This window comes from Bombina bombina, chromosome 4 (genome assembly GCF_027579735.1).
Source record: "Bombina bombina isolate aBomBom1 chromosome 4, aBomBom1.pri, whole genome shotgun sequence".
Taxonomy (NCBI): domain Eukaryota; kingdom Metazoa; phylum Chordata; class Amphibia; order Anura; family Bombinatoridae; genus Bombina; species Bombina bombina.
Window position 1 is genome coordinate 19,222,009 of NC_069502.1, and position 9,083 is coordinate 19,231,091.

Consider the following 9,083-nt stretch of genomic DNA (forward strand, 5'->3'; position numbering starts at 1 on the left):
TACACAACAGATTGCATCATCAAACTAAGTTTAATGAACAAAAACGTTTTTTTTACTTGCATTTTTCTGCAATCAGTTCTCTGCATAGTTAGCATGTTAGATAATATTGGGTCTGCACCTATTCTATGCATTTCAATCTGCAGTGATCAATAGGCAGTTAGGCACCCTCACCTCAAGCAGCTGGACAGGAATATAATAGGGAAGTGGCTACTAAATCTTGCTCGCTAGCTCTAGTCTGATCTGTGTACCAGATTAATTTCAGACCTGCTAAGCTTGCTTAACGTTGCTACAACAGAAGCGGACAGCTCCACCTACTGGCTATTTTAATTAGTGCACTGCTTTTCAATGCATTTCAATAGCAGTCACATGACTGAAAAAAAGGTTGATATTCTGAAACGGCGCAAATTGAACTGACGTAAACCAAGGGCCACCTGTATATACACGTGTGTATATATATATATATATATATATATATATATATATATATATATATATATATATATACAATATATACAGTATATGTGTATGTATATATATATATATATATATATATATATATGTGTGTGTGTGTGTGTGTGTGTGTGTGTATTTATATATATATATGTGTGTGTGTGTGTGTATATATATTAAAATTATATATACCAGCACCACCAGTATAATCACAATAGAAGTCTAATACACAGAAATATAACCGTGTTCCCCATATAGGGATACACTTTCTGTGTAGTGCACGGTAAGGGTTAATGTATTGAAATGATTAAATAAAGAAAATAGAACCCTTATAAAGCCAGCAACAGACTATATATCCTAATAATGGAAACCACATTGCCTAAGTAGTGTAATGAAGAGACCCTAACACAGTATAATTTGCCACATATTCTTTTATATTTCATATATATTTTTAAACAACACAACAGTGTCTCCCACATCAAGAATGTAAATAATTCTATTCTTTGAACAATCCGGGTTGTAATAGTGACTTATTCAAGTCCACTTGTAAATGTTCTGGTAACTTTGTGTCCCAAACCAAGAATATGATACATCAAATGTATATTTGTAATCCAAATATGAGGAAAAACAATAATTTAGGTGTCACACTATGCCAATAAATCACACAGGTAATAACCTTTTGAATGCCAAGTTCGTAACCAGCTTGAAAAAAGGATACTTTTAACTCTTCAGTATCATACGTTAGTGTAAGTGAAAAATCGCTTCCATGTTACCTTGTTTAGCATAGCTGCAGTCCTTCCATATTACCTTTAGCGTGAATGGCCATAGTGTAGCAGTTTGTTACCTTCTCGTTTCACCTTCACAGGCTATTGGGTTTACCAAACCGGAACAGATGTCGAGTCACTGGATAAATTCACCTCTCCAAACAAAGGCTCTTTAAGTGCTCTGCACGCCTTCGTATTAGCAGTAAGAGATGAAAAACTTCTGGTGTAGGGAGACTTCTCAGCGGTGCTCAGCTGATTGCACCGCTGTGTCCAAACAAGATACGCGCGTTTCACCCGTGCTTCCTACAGGCTTCTTCCGGCTGTGTGTAATTGGAGTTTTCACTCCATTATTTTAAACAGAATGCTCCGCCTTGTTTTCATTTAGAATATATCACAAAGCGCCTTGGTGAAATATATTACTTAATTTTAACAAATGTGTTGCTTAAAATAAACAATCTTATAACTGTCATTGTATCAATCATGTTTTGTGTTAACTATGTTTCTATTTAAAAAAGGAAACATTACGAGTGTAAATTTGCTTTCTGCGAAGATCAAACAAGAGGGACTGTTTTTTAAGGTTTCCAAATTTTTAAGTTTTTAGAAATCCATTACAAAATTCTTATTAGAGATACTAATGTTGATATATGTTCTCAAAGTTACTGTATATACATCAAGATTATGATCTACCATATTAGTTATGACATTAACAATTTTAAGTCATTTATCCTACATGATTTCCAAAATCTCTTTATATATATGTTTATATATGTAAAGAGTATCAAAGATTTATAGTTACTATGTCTTTTGTGATAGTTAGGTATTTTTCAAAGCTAACTTATTAATCACCCAAAAATGATCCAAAATTCAGCTCTTCATTCAGGCCCAAAGGTTTTAAGCTCTTTAAATGAAATATCCACTTGCTCTCTTTACGCAGGAGGATTTGGTCCGGATTTCCTCCTCTACCCTTTAAGTCAATCAATTCCAGACCCCTAAATTTCAATATATTTTTGTTGCTTCCATGGCATTCCAAAAAATGTCTTGCCACACTACTTGTTTTGTTGCATTTATATTTAATGTCCCTTTTATGTTCCTTGATCCTTTCTTTTAGCTACCTATAGGTTTTTCCTATATTATATAGGGGGCAATTGCACAAGACCATATAAATTACACCTTCACTTTTGCAGGTAATGTGACCTTTTATAGTGTGATAGGAACCAAACCTGTAACAAAATTCCTCCCTATTAGCATATTATCACACACTGAACAGTGAGAACATTTATAGTTCCCATCCTTTCTTTTACTTAGCCAATTACCCGTATCTTTAGTTTCAAAATGGATATGTACTAGCAAATCCTTTAAGTTCGGTGCTCTCTTGGGTGTCATTAATGGAACTACTCCTACAAATTTTCCTATAGATTTATCTATCCATAGCACATGCCAATGCTTCTTCAAAACTGCACGAATATATTGCCATTTATTATTATATGTTCCTATAAATCTGACTAAGGAATTATCTTGTACTTTATCTTTCTGACCGTATAGTAATTCATCTCTGTTTTTAGTTTTAGTTTTAGCAAAAGCTTTTTTAGACATTGTTGTGAGTATCCTAAAAATTGACCATATGGGATATTTTGAATCAATTTCATTGGATGATGGCTATCAAAAGATAATAGTGCATTGCCTGCAGTTTCCTTGTGATAAGTAGCTGTCTTTAAATTGTTATTTACATTCATAATTCGCAAAGCTAAGAATGTTATTTCCTCTCTGCTATAGTTGTAGGTAAATTTTAAGTTCCAGTCGTTTATATTTAATTTATGCATGAACTCAATAAGTTTCATTTCAGTGTCCTCCCAGAGGAGGAACACATCATCGATGAATCTTAACCACAGGGAAATACTGTCATTTGTCATTTCTACACTGTTCAGTATGCAGTCATGTTCCCATTTCCCAAGATAGAGGCCAGCAAAAGTTGGGGCACAGCAAGTCCCCATCGCTGTTCCAAATTTTGTTGATAGCACTTATCTTTGAATAGAAAATAGTTATGTTTCAAAATGAAGGAAAGAAATTCCAATACAAAATCAGTGTGTTTGTTATATTCTTTGCTGCTCTGAATTAAGAAGAATTTGCTTGCCTCTATCCCTTTATCATGGGGGATGCTTGAATAAAGAGCTTCCACATCTATTGCAACTAAAATAGTCTTTGAGGTTATTGTTATATCATTTAATTTTTTCAGTACATCAAGGGTGTCTTTTACATAAGACGGCAAACTTCATAGACTAGGTCTAAGGCAGAAATCAACATATTGTGAGATTTTCTCTGTAAGGGATCCCATGCCCTAAATAAACGGGCATCCTGGGGGTGGAAGTCTTTTCTTATGGAGCTTTAGTAAGCTGTAAAATGTAGCTGTTATTGGATATTTTACATAAAGGAAATCAAATTATTTTTGGTTAATAAGACCCTCATCTCTTGCTCTTAATAATATATGTAACAATTGTTCACCATAAATTCCTGTAGGGTTGAAACGTAGCGTCCTATATTGATTAATGTCCCTCAGTAGTCTGTGACATTCTTCATTATAATTCTTTGTATTAAGGACTACCACATTCCCACCCTTGTCAGATGGCTTAATGGTTATTTTACTCTCTGTTCTCAGTTCTTTCAGAGCTTCCCTTTGTTTTTTAGTGAGATTATCCAATGTCAAATCCCCACTTTTTAGATGGTCTATATATCTTTCCACAAGTTTTACAAAGTTATGTATCAATGGTATGCTAGAAAGTGCTGGCATATATTGAGATTTTTTTCTTAAAATCACTATATCCTATAGATCTTTCCTCAATTATTGTGGGAAGTCCTGTTGTTTCCTCTTCTAATTCTTCTAGGGCTCTTAAACTCTGTTTTTCATGTATATTCAGAACTGTTCTCTCTAAAAAAAAAATTTTTAAAACAATTTTACGAGCAAAGAGATGAAGGTCCTTCACCAAATCAAACTTGTCCATTCTATTAGTTGGTGAAAAAGTCAAACCCTTCTCCAAAACCTCAATTTGTGTTGTTGATAAAGTTTTTTTCTGATAGATTCACCACATTAACCATTAGGTGTTGTTCTTTCTCCTCTGTCTGAGTGGATATCTGCGTCTGCCGCTGGTGTCTATGTTTCCGCCCCCTCTCCCTTATTTGTGGGTTTGTGACCTAAAAAACTATTTTGTTCTTCTCTATATGATCTCTGTGATTTATTATCATCCCCACTAGATACTTCTGTTTCAGAACCAATTGAAGCACTATATGTATATTCATACATTTTATTATCCTGATAATCCTGCCAGTCTCTTTGATATTTCTTTTTCTTCCTAAATTTTATTGAATCTTAAATCTTCCTTAGCTCAACTTTTGATAGTCCCATTAGTCTCTCATATACATCTTTGCCTTTCCAAATATCCACATCATTTTTTACATTTATTAAATCCTTTTGTATTTGTTCTAATCTTAGTTTATTTTCCTCAATCATTAGGTTCATCCAGTTTATTGAGCATTGGGAGGCATACTTATCCCATTTAATTTGAAAATTCTCTAAGAGAGGATTATCCAGATTAGCACCTGGTCTTTTTCTAATTCTGAGTCCTCTCGGGATCATTTTAGCCTCCACATACTTTTCTAAACTGGATATTTCCCATTTTAATTTTTGTTCCTTAAATAATTTTTTCTTATAATCTTTGAAATATTTATATATATTCGGATTTGCAGAAGAACTTGAAATATTATCACCCACATTAGTTGGAATTGAAAATGTATCATCAACATCATATTTCCACTCACTCTCATTTATTTCAGCCATTGTTAGTCTTCGCAGTAAAAAGCAAATCAAAATATTGTTGCAACTGTTCCAGTCTCCTATGACACTTCCTAAGGAAATAGTTGAAACTTAGCGTGCCCGGTATAATACAGAAAAACCACTAGACAGTTAGAATTATAATAAAATTATATATATACCAGCACTACCAGTATAATCACATTAGAAGTCTAATACACAGAAATATAACCGTGTTCCCCATATAGGGATACACTTTCTGTGTAGTAAACGGTCAGGGTTAATGTATTGAAATTATTAAATTAAAAAAATAGAACCCTTATAAAGCCAGCAACAGACTATATATCCTAATAATGGAAACCACATTGCCTAAATAGTGTAATGAAGAGACCCTAACACAGTATAATTTGCCACATATTCTTTTATATTTCATATATATATTTAAACAACACAATAGTGTCTCCCCACATCAAGAATGTAAATAATTCTATTCTTTGAACAACCCGGGTTGTAATAGTGACTTATTCAAGTCCACTTGTAAATGTTCTGGTAACTTTGTGTCCCAAACCAAGAATATGATACATCAAATGTATATTTGTAATCCAAATATGAGGAAAAATGTTAATGCAGGTGTCACACTATGCCAATAAATCACACAGGTAATAACCTTTTGAATGCCAAGTTCGTAACCAGCTTGAAAAAAGGATACTTTTAACTCTTCAGTATCATACGCTAGTGTAAGTGAAAAATCGCTTCCATGTTACCTTGTTCAGCATATCTGCAGTGCTTCCATATTACCTTTAGCGTGAATAGCCATAGTGTAGCAGTTCGTTACCTGCTCGTTTCACCTTCACAGGCTATTGGGTTTACCAAACCGGAACAGATGTCGAGTCACCGGATAAATTCACCTCTCCAAACAAAGGCTCTTTAAGTGCTCTGCACGCCTTCGTATTAGCAGTAAGAGATGTAAAACTTCTGGTGTAGGGAGACTTCTCAGCGGTGCTCAGCTGATTGCACCGCTGTGTCCAAACAAGCTACGCGTGTTTCACCCGTGCTTCCTACGGGCTTCTTCCAGCTGTGTGTAATTGGAGTTTTCACTCCATTATTTTAAACAGAATACTCCACCTTCTTTTCATTTAGAATATATCACAAAGCAACTTGGTGAAATATATTACTTAATTTTAACAAATTTGTTGCTTAAAATAAACAATCTTATAACTGTCATTGTATCAATCATGTTTTGTGTTAACTATGGCTTAGATTTGGAGTTTGGCGGTAGCCGTGAAAACCAGCGTTAGAGGCTCCTAACGCTGGTTTTAGGCTACCGCCGGTATTTGGAGTCATTCAAAAAAGGGTCTAACGCTCACTTTTCAGCTGCGACTTTTCCATACCGCAGATCCCCTTACGTCAATTGTGTATCCTATCTTTTCAATGGGATCTTTCTAAATCCGGTGTGACAAAACCAGTCTCGCCACTGTACATTGGAGGGCCTGTTATGGAACATTCTTTGGGCTGGAGGTACATGGGCTTAAGGATACCCAGACTGCATGGAAATATGGAATTTTATATGCTGGACACCCCATGTACTTTCATAACTCTGTCTTATGTCTATGTCACCCTGTATCCATAAATACAGGATGGGTACAGGGTGTGAGTGCCCCTTGTGGGAGCAATTGTGACTCTATAAGCCAAGTGGGCATAAAAGACTTTATAGCTAATAAGAACTGTTCCTATATTCTCTAATAAGATGTATTCTATGTATGTTTCAGATCTGATTGTGTCTCAGGAGTCTGTCTGGGTAAACTGATTGTGTCCTTGTGTGATTATGTTAACTAGACTGCCCAACATCAGATTGTCTGAGTAAACGTTCTTCCCTAGTTAATTAACTTAATATGTTAATCTGTTTTACCTGTGAATAGACAATTGTTAGAGGTTTGATGCATTGTTCATATGTTTGCTTTACTGTTAAACCAATGCCCTCTGTAACCTGAAGCCAGGGTGTATAAATATGTGAGCTGCTTTTAAATAAACCGTAACATCCGGTATTTAGAGACGTGTCTGAAGTGAGCGTTAGAAATCTAATGACAAAACTCCAGCCGCAGAAAAAAGTCAGTAGTTAAGAGCTTTCTGGGCTAACGCCGGTTTATAAAGCTCTTAACTACTGTGCTCTAAAGTACACTAACACCCATAAACTACCTATGTACCCCTAAACCGAGGTCCCCCCACATCGCCGACACTCGATTAAATTTTTTTAACCCCTAATCTGCCGACCGCCACCTACGTTATACTTATGTACCCCTAATCTGCTGCCCCTAACACCGCCGACCCCTATATTATATTTATTAACCCCTAACCTGCCCCCCACAACGTCGCAGCCAGCTACCTACAATAATTAACCCCTAATCTGCCAACCGCAAAGAGCCGCCACCTACATTATAGCTATGTACCCCTAAACTGCTGCCCCTAACACCGCCGACCCCTATATTATATTTATTAACCCCTAATCTGCCCCCCTCAACGTCGCCTCCACCTGCCTACACTTATTAACCCCTAATCTGCCGAGCGGACCGCACCGCTACTATAATAAAGTTATTAACCCCTAATCTGCCTCACTAACCCTATAATAAATAGTATTAACCCCTAATCTGCCCTCCCTAACATTGCCGACACCTAACTTCAATTATTAACCCCTAATCTGCCGACTGGAGCTCACCGCTATTCTAATAAATGTATTAACCCCTAAAGCTAAATCTAACCCTAACACTAACACCCCCCTAAGTTAAATATAATTTACATCTAACGAAATTAATTATCTCTTATTAAATAAATTATTCATATTTAAAGCTAACACTTACACGGTATGTTTGTGTTTTCGTATTTTTGTTGTGTGTTTCCATGACAACCGCTTGCCGACCAGCTAATACTGAGATGCAGAAATCACGCAGTTGCGTGATGACATCAGTGGGGGCGGATATGTGAGATACACCGTAGATTGTGTATACACGGTTGCCATGGAGATACACAGGCAATCGGATCCGAATGATGCTTCACGCTCACGCTTGAGCGAGATGACGTCAGAGGTGAGGTTGGTGAATTGCCGAGCGGGAAGTTTTAGATATGTGTGTATATAAGGTTGGTATTAGAAGCATTATGTTAGCGATTTTCTCTACTTTGGGAACATGATTGTTCTATGTTGTTAATACTGGCAGAACATTTGATAAAGATGTCATAATGACATCGAAAGTTATGGATGTACTTGCTTTTTGATATGAATTAAAAGTTGTTTTTCACTAAAGACCAGTGAGTGCCTTCTTGCAAACAAGGAACGTATATATATATATATATATATATATATATATATATATATATATATATATATATATATATATATATATATATGTGTGTGTGTGTAAATATATATATATATATATATATGTGTATATGTGTGTTTGTATGTATGTATGTATATAAATATTCATATATATATATATATATATATATATATATATATAAACACACCTCCTCTGTGTATCTGCACTCACAGTTTAAAAGTGTCTTCCACCAGGTTGCAAAGTCAAATAATTTGTAGAAGATCCAAGCAGGGACTGCACTCACTGGATTTAGAAAATGAATTATTTATTAAATGGTTACATCTCGGGGTACGAAGACGCCTTCCTCAGAACAGACAAAGTGTAAATGAAAGTGGTGTTACTTAAATGTGCAAAGCCCCACCCATCAATTAGTGCAAATATTGCGCCAAAAACAAATTGTCATGGCAACCCCATAGTTGCCTAGTAACAAAAATAAACATAATGGAAAATAAACAACAACTATGTATCCACCCAACCATATAGTGCTCAGAAGTACACAGAAACGTCAACATTTAGTAAATATTAATTCATTTTCTAAATCCAGTGAGTGCAGTCCCTGTATACAGTATATATATATATTCAAGACATATAAAGGCACTCACTGGTCTTTTCAAAATATTTAATGAAATAAGCATGACGTTTCGGGGGGACACTCCCCTTCCTCAGACCTCGAGGAAGGGGAGTGTGTCTCCGAAA